The 18,083-nt window shown below is 38.6% G+C and overlaps 1 protein-coding gene across 1 annotated transcript in view; it reads right to left on the reverse strand.

Annotated features, from left to right (window-relative positions):
* LOC119735618 (brother of CDO-like) overlaps window positions 1-18,083 on the reverse strand; it is a 106,509-nt gene that overhangs the window by 65,558 nt on the left and 22,868 nt on the right. The window contains exon 2 of the mRNA XM_038209400.1: window positions 16,306-16,395. The gene's annotated coding sequence lies outside the window, so the exon portion shown is untranslated. The remainder of the gene's footprint in view (window positions 1-16,305; window positions 16,396-18,083) is intronic.

Genomic DNA, 18,083 nt, shown 5'->3' on the forward strand with positions numbered 1-18,083 from the left:
CAGCCTAACCTTATGACCTAGGCTGACCTCAACTGACCTCAGCTACCAGAGGACTTATAAACCTAATGCCCTGCATTGGTCTGGCTTCCATCATTGGTCTGGTATTTACCTCTGTAATGATTGATATGGGCAGTAGATTGAGGTGTAAGACAAGATGCCATATCTGATCTTGAGACGGGGGCTATTAATCTTGATTTCAACACTGGATAGTTGAGCATATTTACTGCAAGTACTGATCATATTTTAGGTTGTGAGCTGTCATGTTCAAGGCTTTGCCTTTGTGCATTGCATGGGTACTGTTCTGAGTTGATTGCAACTCTTTAAATTGACATTTTCATTTAAAGGGTTGGACGTGGGCACAGGCAGCTCATGATGGGAGCTTTCCAGATGTGCTGGCATTGTGTGCTACCAAGATCTCAGTTTTGAGATGTTCACACTGACACTGTAGAGTTTCACATTCTCGTTTTGATGGCCATTAATATTTGGATGTGGACAACCAATGACAAGTTTGACAATAAAAATGCTTTCAGTAACGATTCAGCATCAAAAAGGAATCAAGTTCAACAAATTAATTTCAGCACTTGATAGTTCACACTTTTTATTTCAAGAGTCATAAATGTTTTATTTGTGAGAGCAAATGACAATTGTTTCCAATAAGATGTCAAACAAATTAATTGATAGTTTACTGTTTTCGTTTTAAGGGTTGTAATTTTTCTGTCTGTGACAGTAAATGGTAGCCAACTAGCCAGCCGTCTGCATTACCGATGCACTTTTTCAGTGTTTGTGATGGAATGTACTGCATAGTTGCGTCCAAACAAATTGACATCAGTATTTCAGCACATCAGTTTAACGCCTTCATAACTCTGAAATGTTAAAGGTCTGTATCTCACACACAGCCTAAGGCTGTGATTATTGGTCCAGAAGTCCAACCAAATGTAATAGAATATCTTCATTCAAGTCTTGTCAATATCTACATTCCATTCTTTCAGACATACTCTACCGATGTCCATTTTGATTGAATCAACACACTGCTCATAAAAATGACAAACAAACACAATTTTGTTGTTTAACTGAAATAAAGTTTAATGCTAGGTGGGTCTCGGCGGGATCTTTTTGAAAGCCTTTTGAGGAAGATTTGGTTACTAATACTAAGGATAAAAGTTGTTCGGCCCATATGCACATGTATACGAGTTCTATGTTTCAGGTCACTCAATTGTTACATGTACCGGTAGTAAGCAGTTTGCAAACCAAGAAGAAGGATTTCTTTATTTGTATTTTAAAACTTATATCTTCCAATATTTGGATAAAAACTTTCAGTAAATCCATGTGTTGTATGTCGGCGGCCTACATGTATGTCATGTTTCTGTCAATTGTCGGATGTTTCCCTTGTTTCTCCTTGTTTCCATACCAAGCTAAAAATTGACCCAATGAATGACCAGGAATTGTGTTGATCAAATTGGAAATAAACCACCATCTCCCTCACATCATGGAGCTATAATTTTATAGCTCCATGCTCACATCCAAGTCCAACCATTTTTGACCGAACCAATTGAGGACTCTGCAACTCCAAACCAAGTGACCAGCCCAGCTGGCCGTCCATCTATTGGGCGGCACTGACCAAAGGCTTTGACCACTGACCGCCCACTGGTTGCCATAGTGAATGGGCTTGAGGCTTCATCCAATCATAATGAGTTATTCTGCCTAGAGGCCAAGAGAGCGTGGGCCAATGGAATGCAAATAAGATTACTTCTTTTCTTGATAAACAGTTTATTTTAGGGGTTGGTTTTGGGTTACTTCTAGCTGTTTTTCAGAAACTTGTTAAATTTGTGTAAATGAAACTGATCTTTAAAGTTATTGGGGAATTTTGTATTTTGTTACACAGACAAATAAGAGTACATGAACAACATCACAGTACATGTCAATGTATGTATACTGTAAAATGTCAACTGACCGGGATGTAGTACTATAAGTACAGTACACTACAGGTACATGTACATGTACCAGTATCTTAATTTTAATACAATGTTCAGCAGTTACATGATCAATTTGGTAATATCCATGTTTCACTTTTTTTGTTTTGTTGCAGATTTAAATACTCAAAGTCAAAATTTGGACTGAAATCCTGCATACATGTACATGTACACACGTACATGTACATATGTACATGTATTGATACTACATTGTACCTCACATTTTTTCTGCTGTATGAAGGATTGTACTGTCACCACAATGGTAATATATTTCCATCGTGTAAAATCAAGTATTGAGCGTTGTAAATGACTGCAATCACTCCACCTGACAACTGCTCAACTGCTGAAACATTGACAAGGGCAACAAATTACTCACACATACTTTCCCAGACAACTCTCGGCCACTTTTTTCCAAGATTGAAATTCCATATGGAACTTATGGAAGTACGGCAGAGTTGGTTGGCCACAAAACCACCAAAGTCAAATTTGGAGAAACTGATGAAGCTTTTACTACCGTACATACAAAGCCTAGTTCTGTAGTTCATTTTTGTAAAGCCTCTTGACTTGATGCATGCGTACTGTACCCCCTCAACGGTTACACAGAGAAAGTTGGGTGAGACCACTGGAGGAAACTCTTGAATTTTACTGCCAACAGCGCTTGACACTCATGCCAAGATGCTACAGGTTTGTGCATATAATAAATGAAAGAAGTCCTGTATACATACATGTACTTCACTCCATACATAAATGTGTGAAAAGGTTCACCTTGCACGCGCAGAAGTGCCATTAATCTACTGTACATTACCTACACATAGAATAAATTCAAAGTGGCTCTTCTCTTTCCAGCATGGGGATATCTTTAACATTTGAATCCTTCAAACAAAATCCTTCAAATTAACACTAACAGCATCTACATGTATGAAGGCCCTTCATATTCCAGTGGGAAACACTTTTAATCAAAAACCTTCCACAAATTAGCCACAAAAAAATGGATTTCTTCCTATTACCAAAACAAAACCTCTATTTTGTCCCTTTTTGTCTGAAAATATAAGTTGTGGTATGTAAATCATTTAACTTTGCTGCCGATTGGTTGAAAGGTCAAATAGTCAGATTTTGTTGGGGAACACTGATGACATAGTGATTTATCCTGCAGACAGCTGACATGGGGCTCAAGATTATAATGAACACCGGTATGTAAAGCTGGAATAGAGTGGAAGTATTACCTTGTACTGAGAAGCAACTGGCACCAACTGGCTACTAGTACTAATTAAAACTATCTGTTCTAAACATTGAGGTTCTTTTGTCCACTTGTCAATTGTAGACAACGTACTTACAGTACCTCTTTTGACAAAGGCAAATGTTTAAGTTGCCAATATTTCATTAATATTTCGCTTACTGTACTACAAAAGGACGGACAGGAAAGTGTTGGCACACCACTAAGTGATGGAGAGTCAGTAACTAAGCTCAGTGTTCTATTTTGTGCTTCAATCAAGGATGATTATAAGTGGCCATTTAATTTATAGTCAATACAAGTGGCATTCCATCACATATTTTTTTTTTTTAGGGATTGCTTACCCGCAGCTATATCAGACTCAAACCACCCCAGGAAAGTGATAAGATCTGCAAAACCAAGCAGGAGGTCAAGGGATCACATCCCAAGTGAGTCAACTTTTGAATTTTGTTCCCACGAGCCCTCAGACAAATCCGTCGGTGAAGGGCAAAACCCAACATTACATTTATTTGACTCTGATACAAAGAATGGAAACGCCAGAGACTCAGCTTTTTTTCCCTTTTATTTAAGATTTGGAGTCAACCAGGATCAAGTTCTATCAGTGCAAGATGTCATCTAATGGGTCTCACAGGCATTTCAAAATCTACAGAAGAAAATTATCATTGACAAGTTCAAGATTCCAACCTGATTACCTCAAAATACTAAACTTGTACTTTTAGGAGAGGAATGACCCGAAGAGGAAAGACTTCTGATAGGCCTATATTTTATAATAATTTTCTATCTTTTTGAGTCAAGCAATCATGCAGTTATAAAAAACAAATGAAACCTGTACATAAGAATAAAACACTTAAGAGTAGATTTAAACTGATTTACATGTAGCTTTATTGTAATTTATTTTTTTAACTTTTTCCGAAGACTGTAAAGTGGATTTTATCTCGGGCCTCCAGAATGATTGCACATGAAAGCTCATTGCTTTCCAGAAGCTTGTTAGAAATATTACTCACACGCTATAAATAATACTCAGGTGGGATTGGAACCTAGGTCTCCTGCTCACTAGTGCAGGCCTCCAGCCACTAACTCTTGCTTCCATCAAAAGTAACTTGCAGAGATGAAAGAGGGGACTGAATTTGTTTCAAGTCTGTGGTGATTATTCAGGGGAGAATGTGACGTTAAACAGACAGTAACTTGTACTTCCCACAAGTAAAGCAAAGTTTTGGGTGAAAAAATGGTACCGGTATTTACAGAAAAAAGGGGAAGCAAATACATAGAGTTGGGATCAAGGTCAATTGATGGTAGAGTCTTGGTTTTAACGAGTTTAACAGAAGTCTTGAGGAAGTAGGATTTGTGAGCAGAAATTGATTTGACAAGTTCAAGTTGCCAGGTTGGCATTTTTGACTGGCTGAGGTTCACTGACTCACTAGAGATTGAATGCCATTGGAATCAGTGCTTCCACTGGTTGGTTTGTAATGTACCCTACATGAACATGCCAGCGATTGCCGGGAATTATTTGGGGATTTTCAAATCATGGTAGGCCAATTCAAACAATATGTTTACTACATTGATTTCATTTATAAATGTGATCATTTGAACAGGGTAGCCCATTCAGTGGAATCCACTGGTCTCCCATGGGGCCCAGTTAAGAGAAGACGATGCAAAGAAATCACAGTTTTAGATGTGGAAGGAAAAACCCCAGAAGGATATTCAGAGGAAAACCCACAGAACTAAAAATGCAACCCAGATAGTGGCCCAGGCAGGAATTGAACCCAGGTCACTTAGTGGAAGGTAAGGAGAGTACCGCTACGCTACCCTGACTCCCCTCAACTCCCCTACTGAGGAACACAAAGTACTCAATGATACACACACCAAAGGTAACTAAATATCAATAAGTGAAGATGTTTGATCTATGTGCTTTTTCAATCTCAAGGGTTTTCTCAAGATCAATGGAGCCTTAGAATCCTCATAATGCTCCTGCCTTTGTAGGGTTCATGGAAGAAGAAAACTTTTCAGTGACTGGCCTCTTCATAACCAAAAATAAGTTGGTGTTTGATTGAAATTGCTTTGACAAGACTGGTAGTATTTACAAGGGCTTGGGCCACACAGGTGCACCATAGGTACACCTAACCATGTCTCTTTCTGTCTCTGAAGCCTAGCTCAATCCAGCCACTAACTCACCAGGAACTCCCTCAATCAGACCTGATGTCTAGCAGGGGAACCACAGAAAGCTTTTATGAATGCCCCATCAAACTTGGCAGGAGATGAATTTGTAACACCATTTAACCTGTACCCTGCATGAAGTAATGAATCTATCACTTGGTAAACAAGTGGTTTGTTTGTCTGTGTTTAGAAAAGGTTATTATGGTACCAAAGTTTTCAGATACAAGAACACTATATTCCAATGAAATATTGAAGTCAAGTTCATCTACTTACTTCATACAAAAGGTATGTATGTGCAGTACTTTTATGTATGGTATTTCCAGGGTTTAATTTGATACTGATCTCTTAATACTGATAACATGATTTGGAAAAAATGTCCTTTGACAAGACTTTTCTGTTTACATTTACAGAGTATCTGGTTCAACAATACAAATGATAGTTGCATTCCAATTTTTTATAACTTTATCTAATGAGTAATGTGAAGTGGTGAGGCGGTTGAATGTATACCGTACATGCTTTGAAAATGTATTTAGGCAGGTTTCTATTTTGAGAAGCAACAATGTACTTTGTTTTGCTGGTCAGGCCATGGTCATATTCCTACCACACACAGGAACCCCTGCCATGCTAACACACACGTAATTACAAAAACCAATAAACGTAGTTACTGTTACAAATCGTATAATGACACCCCTCTGTGTCATCTAGAATGGACCAATCAGAGGCCGGGAAGCGGTAAGGGGTCAGACGGGCCCCCTCGCTATGTCCGCGACACGCAACGAGGAAAGTACAGCAAACATCAGGGAGAGAGGAGCATCAGTAAATACCAGGGGAGTTGAAACATGGAGGGAGGTTGGGTGGGGGGTTAGTGGCGGCATCTTGTGATGTCGTTAGGATACATTGGCTGACGAGGAATTCAGTTATTGGCTGTATGCTGACACATGAGGGCGCTCTTTGACGACACTTAGAATTGAAACATGGAGGGAGGTTGGGTGGGGGGGTTAGTGGCGGCATCTTGTGATGTGGTTAGGATACATCAGCTGACTAGGAATTCAGTTATTGGCTGTATGCTGACACATGAGGGCGCTCTTTGACGACTCTCAGAATTGAAACATGGAGGGAGGTTGGGTGGGGGGTTAGTGGCGGCATCTTGTGATGTCGTTAGGATACATCAGCTGACTAGGAATTCAGGTATTGGCTGTATGCTGACACATGAGGGCGCTCTTTGACGACTCTCAGAATTGAAACATGGAGGGAGGTTGGGTGGGGGGTTAGTGGCGGCATCTTGTGATGTGGTTAGGATACATCGGCTGACTAGGAATTCAGTTATTGGCTGTATGCTGACACATGAGGGCGCTCTTTGACGACACTTAGAATTGAAACATGTAAGCTTGGGTGGAGTGAACTTCTGCCGTGTTGAATTCAACTGATGGTCCAAAAATTGACAGTATTTAAATTGGACACGGCAAAAATTTGACGTTTAGAGCAACTGCCGCACTTCTGCCGTAAGTTCGGCAAGGCTTGCCGCTCAAAATGGCAGAAGAGCGGCAGTGCTCTAAACATTGAATTTCTGCCGTGTCAAATTCAATTTGCACGTTTCAATTCAGGAACACAGTGGTCCCATTTTAAAACGCGCATGCGCATAGCTTGCCCGCCAGGGCCCAATTTCACGGTGCTGCTAAGCACAAAAATTTGCTTAGCACAAAAAAAGTTGGGCTTATAAAAGCAGGTTACTGGCCAAAACCCCATGTGATTTTCAATGCTAAGCAAACAACAGCTGAATGCTAATCACGAGTTATACATCACGTGGAGTTTTGGCTGGTAACCTGCTTTTATAAGCCAGCCTTTTTTTGTGCTAAGCACATTTTTGTTCTTAGCAGCGCCGTGAAATTGGCCCCAGGCCAGCTGTTTACATTTTAGCATTAAAACAAGATGGCGGCGCCCATGGAAATTTCGTGGAGTGACGAGGATCTGTCTGAGTTCATTCATCTTGAATGACCGAATTAGGTTCGGCAGAAAATCGGCGCTTAGAGCAACTGCCGCACTTCTGCCGCTTTTTTGCCGAATGCAGTTAATGGAATTCAACACGGCAGAAGTTTGACATTTAGAGCGGGCCTTAGTGGCAGCATCTTGTTTGTTTGGGATTAACCCCGCCCCTTCACTTATCCCAATCTATTGTCTGCAGCAAGACATGGTTCAATGCATCATGAAGCAATCTAGCCTACAAATGTTTCCTTCGGTTGGGATTAAAGAGATTGTAAATTCTACAAACAGAAACAACAAACCCTCAAAAACATCTAAAATCCTTTGCGAGACAATTTGGTATGTTTATGATCCCCCCACAGATGTTTGGAGGGGAGGGGCTTATCCCAGATGGATAAGCTATTCCCAAGCCTTCCTCAACCTTTCTGTCAAGACTGGTATTATTGTTACAGACCTGTTACATCTGGCAAAGATTAGAGTCTTGATTCATTCAGTCCAGTGATCTGTAACCTTCTACATATATCCCTGAGAATACCAAGTTCTTGGCAATGCATCAAAGACAGCTTAAGCAATGATCCATTGCACTTACGTCTTCATCTCTGACTTCTAAATGAATTAACCGACAACATTACTGAACGGTCGGACATCTTTGTTCCCCCATAAGGCACGTGTGCACATAATCATTTTCTTCAAAGTTCGAACATGCTGTTGATCATTGGAAAATGCTCGCACTCACATGTTAATTGTTTGTGTATGTTTTGAAGTGTTCTGAAGGGTTTTTAAAAAACCATACTATTAAACCAAAATCATTCGTACATTTTTGTAAATAGTCCACAGATACTACAGTGAATTATGGGAAAATGCAAGCATCTGACAACTCCGCTTAATTTGTTTTGACACTTTCTTTCTTTTATTTAAGGCAGCATTCTGCACGTAAGCAACCTCATCACATATTTCTTTCTCCTCTCTTTCAATTCCCACAACTTAAGACTATATTCAGAAATTTATGATATGACATTTTGACATGTTTACCCCAAATACAAGTCACGTCTACCTGACGTCAAACTACCCACCGATATCCCTTTACGAGAGAAAGAAATACCTCGGTCTGGAACTAACCTAGCTATTTATCCATCACCCGTCAAAAATTCCTTCCTGCGATATGACAATTAACATATATTGCCAGATGTGTTAGGAATGTCGCAGGAGTATCGCATGTTACCTTTATCTAGGAAACACAGAACTTGAACCAGCTATGGATATTTCTGTTGTTAATTACTCTGGTCATTACTGGGTTGGGTTTCACTTTGATTTGGGACACGGTTTACTGATGTGACTGATTGCAATCTTGACAAGTATTTGACATGACTTACTTTCTCTTCTGAAGAAAGAAAATATATCACTTGTTGGTTTATAATTTCACTCGTGATAAAAGAACAACTGACAGTCCATGACGAGTGGGTAACTAAGGCAATGACACTAATTGCCGTGTTGATTCAATTTCACTTTGAACAAGTGTTTTGGAACATGATCATTGGTGACATTACACACACATGTAGTGTTTGTACACTGTACCGGTAAAAAAAATTGACATCTACGGTAGTAAACAATTTTACTTTTTTTGTCAATATTTTACTTAATTGCAACTGAATAGTATGCACATACATGTACATCTTTACCTGACGATATAGATCGTACTGTACCAACATGTTCTTGCCAGGCACTCAACTCACAAGCAGCAGCAAATTAAATACAAAAAGAGGGTAAATTAATCAAATCAATCAAATGTAATCATTAATTTTTCAATCCATTAGTGAAACCCTGCTTACTCACTCTGTAAAGAAAAATATTACCTCCAGACAAGAGAACAAAAACTGGTAAAACTGTCGCATGTAACACTGGTTCAACAACGCCAACGCTCCCCGCCCCCCCCCCCCCCCCCCAACAGACACTAAGAAACATACCTAATTCTCCAGACACAGAATGAAATAAATGATGTGAAATGTTGGAGGAGACTGTATTCTTGGCAGACTGTGGTCCCCTAGTCTGGTCCATGGTGCACTCCTAATCAATCACATCAGACCCATGGAAAGATCAAATAATGCCCAAGGAAGATGGATGTAGAATAGAGGGAAGGGGAGGTGAGGTCACTCACAGCCTAAGATGTCAATGACTTCAATATCAGCTACAAATTGATGAAAACACACCGCTCCAGAGAATATATCAATCTCATTCTCCACTTTACTGTTTAAAAACTGGTCTGCTTCTTTTTTCCCCTTTATAAAAATCAAATTTTCCCACTGGACCGCCGCCAGTGAGTTTGGTGTCAGTCTTGCAACATTGCAACAAAACAAGCCTGGCGGTCTAGTGTTTTTTCCTAACATTTGGCATATTTTTACATGCTTTTTCAAAGGTTTTGTACAAATAAAAAAACAGGTTAAGTTAATCCGAAAATATTCTGCCACTACAAACTGCCCATAAAAATTCCCATTTTGCATGACCATTCGCGACTTATCGACCTTGCGATCATTAGTTACACACGTCCAATATGCCGGTGAATGAAAAGAAATTTGGATATCGTTTGCGCTAACATCATCATACTGCTTGCGTGCGTAAGTGTATGTAAGTACCATATCCGATAAATTGAAACAACCTGGTATCCACCTTGGTTAGCTTTACGTACATTGAAGAATTGTAAACCAGCGATTACTTGCTCACTCACGCGAGTGAGTTTGCAAGTTTTCATCGCTGGTACACAATTCTTTAATGCACATGTACACGTACGTACAGCAAAGCTAACCAAGGTGGACACCAGCACGTTGTTTGGATTCATCCAATAAACTTGCATTCACGTACCTACGCATCCAAGCAGTATGATGATGCTCGCGCAAACAATATACAAATTTCTTTTCATTCACCGGCATGACATCACATTGGACAGGACGTACAGCAAGCCTATAGAATTCTGCACTATGCCAACTACATGTGCGCCAGGTAGAGAACATTACTTGGCCAGACTGTGACCACAGCTACAATCCCTCCTGTTGTAGTGTTAGTTTTGTAAAATGTGTTTCGGTCCTGTAAATTATAAGATGTACTTCGACCCCTACATGTATGCAACTGGAAAATCACAAAAAAGAGTGAACTCCAAGCTTTACAGACTTTATACAGGGCTTTTCAATTTTTAATGGCATAAGTGTGAAGTGAAAAACGAGGAAATCAGCTGATCCGAGGAAAAGGTTCATGCCAGAAAAATTAAAGTTTTCAAAAATCTTTGTGGCTTTGTGAGAAAGTGTAAATCCCTTCTTTAAAAAGAAAGAGTTGAAATCTAATCTGATTCATAGATGTACCTATACTAAATTATTTCATTTTATAGTCTAAACAAGTCTAAGATCATTATAATTCTTTGTTGCATTTTTGTTTTCAATTTATCATTAGAACAAAGTCTTGGGGTTTAAGAGTTCTGTAACTTTGTATTTCTTTCGAACTAATAACTACACTATTTCCTTGGTTTTAGAGCTTAATTGTCTTTTTATCTTGACAGTGTTATGTATTGGTTGTCATTTCTAAAGTGCACACATCTGCAATTTGTGATGACAGAAGTTTCAGCAAGGGACCTGACCATTTATCAAAGTCAGGCCGTTTCTTCTGGTGACCTGGAAAAAATTGAAGAGGTCAAGGGAACACCGTCATCTTGAGCCCCTCATGTCATCGGGGATTTTGGTAACGGGACTAAGAAGATTTGTAACAATGCAGCAAACTGTTCACAAATTAGGGGGATGAGGGAAAGTAGAAACAAATGCAAGAGATTGAACTTTGGCAAAAACAAGGTTGTGCATAGTTTAGTTTTTACTATAATTTTATCACTGAAGTAACATTTGTAGGTGAACAATCTGAATGATCCATACTCAAAGAGAGAAGCTGCTTGCCACAAACAACAACAAATTCAAAATAGAAACAAAAAATGAAGCTTGAAGGCACAAAGATTTGTTTTCACTTTAACATGATGATGCCCCTCTTCATTGCATCTGATGAAGTACAGGTACATGTACAATGTAGTTGTTGCTACGGAAATGCAAACTTTTATTCTTGTCAGTCATATAAAGTGCAACATGTATGTACCTTACTTTTCCATTTGATTCTGCCTGATTAACACAGCTGCCCTCCACTTATAGTTTAAAGGCTTAGATCATTAATTAATCCAAAAATAACTGACCAAATTATTGTTAAGAACCTTACTTGATTTAAAATAGTAATGGCATTGGCACTAAACTCCCTGTGAAATTACTCCTTCTGGCATGCTGTCACTTTGAAGAAAACAATAAGAAGGTCATTTCTAAAGATGAGTCAAGTGACGCATTTTGGGAAATTTCTGTTTCACATGAGTGACATCGCGTAGCTGCAATCAGCTGAATGAGAATGTGTCCCGGATGCTGATTTCGGGCGCGATTCAAAACATGACTTAGCAACTTTTGAATTGAAACTGAGATCCTAGAATATTGTTTTCTCGGAATATACAGCATTCACAGAGCTAAAATTTCATCGGATTAGTCTCTAGATTTTTAGCACTTTTATTGCTTCAAACGAAACAAATGCACTAATGACAAATGATCTACCGGTACCCTACCTTTAAAAACAAATTGGAACAGTTTTGCAACTCTGAACAGCTATCAAGCAATTCCCTTGATGATAATTCCAGCATAAACAAGTTTTGAATGACAAGCATCAAGCAGCCCCCAAAGCCTGGGCAGACATGTCTGACTGAATACTCAGGTGGCAACCACACTATCGGTACCTCTGAAGCCAAGAAAAAAAGTGCACACAGGAAATAATGGCTTATTTTCCCAACGTGATAAAATTATGACAATTTGATCTTTTTTTTCTGTTCTCCTTTCCTGGGACTTGAAGAGTTTATAGAGGACTCCTGGTGAGTTCATCCAAGAGACTTCAACTGGAATGCCGCACCTGCTCAAACATTTTTGAAATGTGGGAGTGATTTATCATCTGATGTAGACTTGGGAGTCTTTAAACAAGTACAGACGTAAGAGGCAAGGAATAAATCTCAGGATTAGACAAGAATCTTCAGGGAAACTGCAGAATTTACTTCAGGGAAGTAAGTTAAGTTGATGCATGGACTCTCAGGAATGTTGTTATTGGACATAGAGCTGCACACCTGTGTTAGATAACCTTTGTGACTAAATTGCCAGTTTTCCAGTGATTGGAATATAAATTTCAAATTTAATTTTATAAACTATGCTTTCCATTCAGTCTTGTTTATTTTCAGTGAAATTGTGGGGGAAATGTGCCTGAGTACATGTAACTCATGGACACTTTAGAATTTTCAATTGTGTGTACATGTTTGCGAAGTGGAGAACCAATTTTTTCACATACATGTGTGAAATCACCATTGAACAAATTTCAAATTCAGCCGTTGGGTAACACTTTCCCTTGAAAAAATAAACCTAGCTGGGATAAAAATCATAAAATAAACATCCTAAAAGAATGATTGGACAAAAGACTACAGGTCTAGTCATCAGGTAGGATAATGTATGAACATGCACTATCCCAAGAGGCAAGACCATACACTTACAGTGCATTCCCAAAGTTTATGAAATGGAAGAACCTGGGTCATAGGTCAATTCCATCAAAGTAGGGTCAGCTAAGGTCAACCCTGTACATATTTCACTTCTGCCTGGGGTCTAGCCAAATTGTTTTCTTTCTATTGGATGGCACCTCGGGAAAATGGTTTGATCCAAAGTCACTTTGATATCATGTTAAGTACTGGATCAATCCAATAAGAATTGGGGATGTTCATTTTGGTTAGTACATAAATAGTTTAATTAAAGGTAATAACTGCACTAATTAGAATGTCCTGAAAAGATGTATTATTGCAGCCAAAAGTTCAACATTTTTTTACGTTGATGCATGCACACGTACACGTACTTGGCTGAGATAAATTGTCCATTGTATTTGTAAATTAAAAGTTGATAAAAGGAATACTTAATATTTGCATCTGTTGTCATGGATGCTAACATTATGAATGCAGTGGTATGGTTCAGTTGAAGACTAAGTCAAATTGTGTGGCTGAACTGAACTGAATAATCATCACTTTCAATGTTTAAACATTATCATTAGCATTATGTAATAATATTTATCATCTTATCAATTTCATCATTTAGGCTATCCAGCAAAGTAATGTAATCAGCACAATGACGCTGACATTCCACATAACATTTAGGAATTGTATGAAGCAAGCCTTTTATGCTCTGACCTATGGATACCTGTATCGGTAGATAGGCATACAATTATAAAGTGATGACAAGTATGTTGAAAATGACAAAGTCATTCTGTCATTCTCAGAGTACTGCCATCCATTTACACATACAGGCCAACACTGTTTCTTGAGGATGTTTACATAGGACTCTATTATTAGAGTACATGTACTTAGGAATGAACATTACAGTTACATGCAAATTCCCATTTAAACTGTCTACACGAGCCCACCTCACTTAACCATAGTGCTATTACCTCCCCTCTGCATAGAATGCACACCATCCAAGTCCCACGCCTCATCACTTGAATCTGTGATGACAAGGTTAGACTATTCCTCAATGATAGGGGTGGTTCATATATAGTCTTGAGGGGCATACTAAAGAGTTCCCAAAACAAACACAGACTGGTTCATAATATAAATAAGGCTAAAGAGGTCCTTTAGACCCAAGGCAAGATAAACACTAAAGATTCTTGCAACAAGAAGAAAGTGTTTGAAGTGGAAGATCTTCCATTCATAAAGTTGATCTCCTTTAATCCAATGTACGGTATCTTCCTTTGTTTACAAATGAGATTTCTGTAAACAAGGATCCCACCAACTGGACAGGTGCCAATTATCAGGCACTGCATGGCAAAGCAGAGTACGTGGACTTCTTGTGTGTAAACAGGTCTATGAACTGGCATTGCATTGTGCAGCTCCATGCTAGGTGTCAACTTCTCATACTTACACTAAAAACTACATGGATCAAGTTTGAACAAACTTTGACCACATTAAAACATTTATTAAGTGAAAACACTGTTTTCACACTACCAAAAGGTTTATTTCAGTTAGAGAAATTTTCAATGAAATAGATTTTTTAATGGAAGACACCTTCAATTAGACTAAACAAAAAGCGATAAATTATTCAACAATAGAACCTCCAGGAAACAAACACTCCAAGCAATTTAATACTCTACCACATCAACAGAGATTACAGTGGCCATGAATAGCGCCCTCTTTTGACATTCTCTTACCTTTCAAAGACAAAAATGGCAAGGACCATTATCAAACCCTATGACCACACAAAGCAACCGTGAAATGCTGCATAATTTATGGTTGTTTGTAAGAAACTCTACTCCCCAAATGAAACCCTCCCTGGTATGATATTGAAACCTGGATGTTTATGAATGCAGCTCAGGGGTTACTGAGCACAAAAATGCACCGACAATTTTTGGAATTCCAAACTGTCCAAAAATCAATGATTAACAGCGTTCAGAAATATGTAATAGCAGATGGCAACCAGCAGTAAATCAGGACTTGTGTTTTCTTGTATTCTTCTCTTTCCTTCCATGAGGCTGCGTCTGAATCGCTTGTCTACAGCTATTGTCTAGGTCTCGCTTGTCTACAGCTATTGTCTAGCTATTGTCTGCCTACCGGAGGCAACCCGTGCTTACCTGGGTCGTTACTGACCTCCTGGTTAAGATCCCTAGAGGATGTTTCAGGAGGAAACTAACCAAGTACCAAGTACCAAGTTCATCCATTGAAACTACATGGGAACAAGCTTACATAGTTATAGTTCTGGAAGCCTGCTAGATAATTGGACATGGTTTCAGTTCCACGACCTAAAGATCAATGGTCCAACAAACTTGACCGAGTACAGGAAAAATGCTCAACTTGGGTCTTAGGCCAAAAAAAAAAGTCTCCGGTTTCTGGTTTGAGCGCGCGTCGCCGTAGCCATGCGCGTCCGCAAAATGAAAAAGGTTTTTTTCAATGAAAGATGATGTCTCAAAACCGCCAAACTCACTGGTTTGACTGGAATCCTGCTGCTACACAATTTTAACGTGTTTTTGGATGGGGTTATGATCGAGAATAAGCTTTATGTGGCCTCTCTGGACTCCCATATATTTGCACTAAGTTTAATCAGGCACCATTTGCAGTCATCAGCCGACATTTGAGGCAAAAAAAATCAGGTAAAAAAAAAAAAAAAGCCGCGTCGCCGCACCAATTATTGGGCAAGCTCCATACCAGAAACCGGAGACTTTTTTGGGGGGGGCCTTCCCTCAAGATTTTGAAATCCTGTGAAAAGGTCTTTAGAAAAAGATTTTTTTTTAAATGTTGAAACTCCAGTCATTGTAAAGAAAAAACAGACTACAGGGTTTACAAGTCAAATAAACGAAACACAAACGTCTGGACTATTGTTTTATTGAAGGTCTGCATGTAGCACTTTCAAAATCTAGGACATGACAGCCCAATTCAAAACCTTTTTTTTTAGTACAAGAATCATTCAAATCACTCATGTACTTTTTAAGTTATGGAATTTTAAACACAACCACCGTTTTAAAGTTCTGTCCACGGATCACAAAAAAGGTGTGCATTCTTTCAGCAAAAAAAATTCACACACATCCCTATGTGATTTGTGTTCGTTTTGCTGAAAGAACATGGAACTTTTTGTGATCAGTGGACAGAACCTTAAAACGGTGGTTGTGTTTAAAATTCCGTAACTTGAAAAGTACATGAGTGATTTTAATGATTCTTGTGCTACAAGAAAGCTCTTGAATGGAGCTTTAATATCCTAGATTTTGAAAGTGCTACATGCAGAACTTCACTAAAACAATGGTCCCAACATTTGGGTTTCGTTTTTTTACTCACCCTGTACATGTATTTCACACGAACACAGAAATCAAAATAAGTATGGACATGTACATTGTACTTACATGTACTTATTGGAGCGATTTCCCCATCAGCAAATGAGACTGGTGTTCATGATTATCTTTGATGTGTAGCCTTCAAGGATCAAATCTGGTTTCAATCTGTAAAGAAAAAAATATCTGAATTATCAGCCATTGCACATTGATGGCTTTCTAATTCAACTCAAACCCTGACATTATATCGTACATGTTAGTCATAAATTGAAGCATGAATTCCACAACTTTTTTCATGTCCCTGTTACATTTGACATATATTATTTTATAATTCTGATGCATTCCTTCATGCAGTCATCCTCCAAGAGTGATTATGAATAGCAAACTACCTACCCAACAAATAAAAACAATCATAAAATGAAGTCATTCCTATAATGAAGTCATTCCTATTTCTTAATGATCAATACTTGAATGGTAAATAACAAAGTACCAAGGTAACAGGGACAGGTGAAAAAAGTCACACTTTGGAGCCTAAATTGATAGAATGACCTGTTAAGGTTGATTCAAACCCTTTGCATTTCCATCATCCATTTTTTGTGATAGTTGAAGAACATCCATACATTTGCCAGGTCTTTTGCAACAGGAAGGCCATTTGCAATGTACTAAGTCAAGTCCATCACAATACCATCATAATTCCTGTCAAAAGTAAATGACAAGTTCTTTCACAAGTCCAGTCGTAAGTAACAGAGAATGCTCTCTAACAACAGAATGCTTTTATCGCAGTTCTTTAAAACAGCTTAAACATGTAACTTGACAAGTGACTTGACAAAGGAGAACTTATGATGGAGTTGCGATGGACTTGTGATGGACTCGACAAGAACACTGCACAAAAGCATATATCCACCCTCCACTTTATCCTTTGATTGACAACACATCCTCATAAAGATCCAGTGTTTATCAACAAGAGCTGAATAAAACTATAGCCTTAATAGCTGTGCTAAGTGTCCAATGGTCCATTATGGACATTGATGTGAGCAAGTTGAGGTCAAACATCCAATATTTGGTATTTTGTCAGGTCCAGACCAAAAATGGGAATACCTTGTAAGGAAACCATGTTAGTTGTTTATTTTTAAAACTGGGAAGTCACAAAAAGAGGATACATGTACCTCCAAGCTTTACTCTCTCTCTCTCTGCAGTGTTTTTCCATTTTTATGGCAAGAGAAGTGAAAATGAAGAACTCACCTCTTCAACCTTCATTGGTTTATGATCAGGGGTGAGATTTGAAGAAAATGAAAAAGTATGGAAAAACCAACCTGATCCGAACCGAATTCGGTTTCGGCTTGGGTCAGTTTTGATTTTGGGTCAGGTTTGCACTGTAACACACGTTACACTGTAACATACAAATGTACATACCGGTAGGATGTACCGGTATTTGCCTAAAGATATCGCTAAAGCACTAATTTCTTTTGTTCTAAACACCTTTATGGTAAAACCTCAGAAATTCTAGATTTTCAAAAGGGGTTCTTTAAATATCATGAAATCAGGAAAAAATACCGACAAATATCCTGAAATCAGGCAAAATCCCGACAAATCTCACCCTTGTATGAAATATTACAGTGCACTGAATTCTCGTCAGACCACAAGATGTCTCCTTGCGGTCAGGTTCTTCAACACATTAAGCCAACACTTCATATTACATCTTGTGTTCCACAAATTATTTGGTTTGACTTTGACAGGAGTTCCTATACATGATTTATGGACCAAATAATGCAGTGACATGAAGGATGTCATAACAAGCGAATGCCTCGGTGTTTAATAAGCCAAAATATTTACACCAGTTCTGGCCTGGGACTGTG

This window comes from Patiria miniata, unplaced genomic scaffold (genome assembly GCF_015706575.1).
Source record: "Patiria miniata isolate m_02_andy unplaced genomic scaffold, ASM1570657v1 HiC_scaffold_29, whole genome shotgun sequence".
Taxonomy (NCBI): domain Eukaryota; kingdom Metazoa; phylum Echinodermata; class Asteroidea; order Valvatida; family Asterinidae; genus Patiria; species Patiria miniata.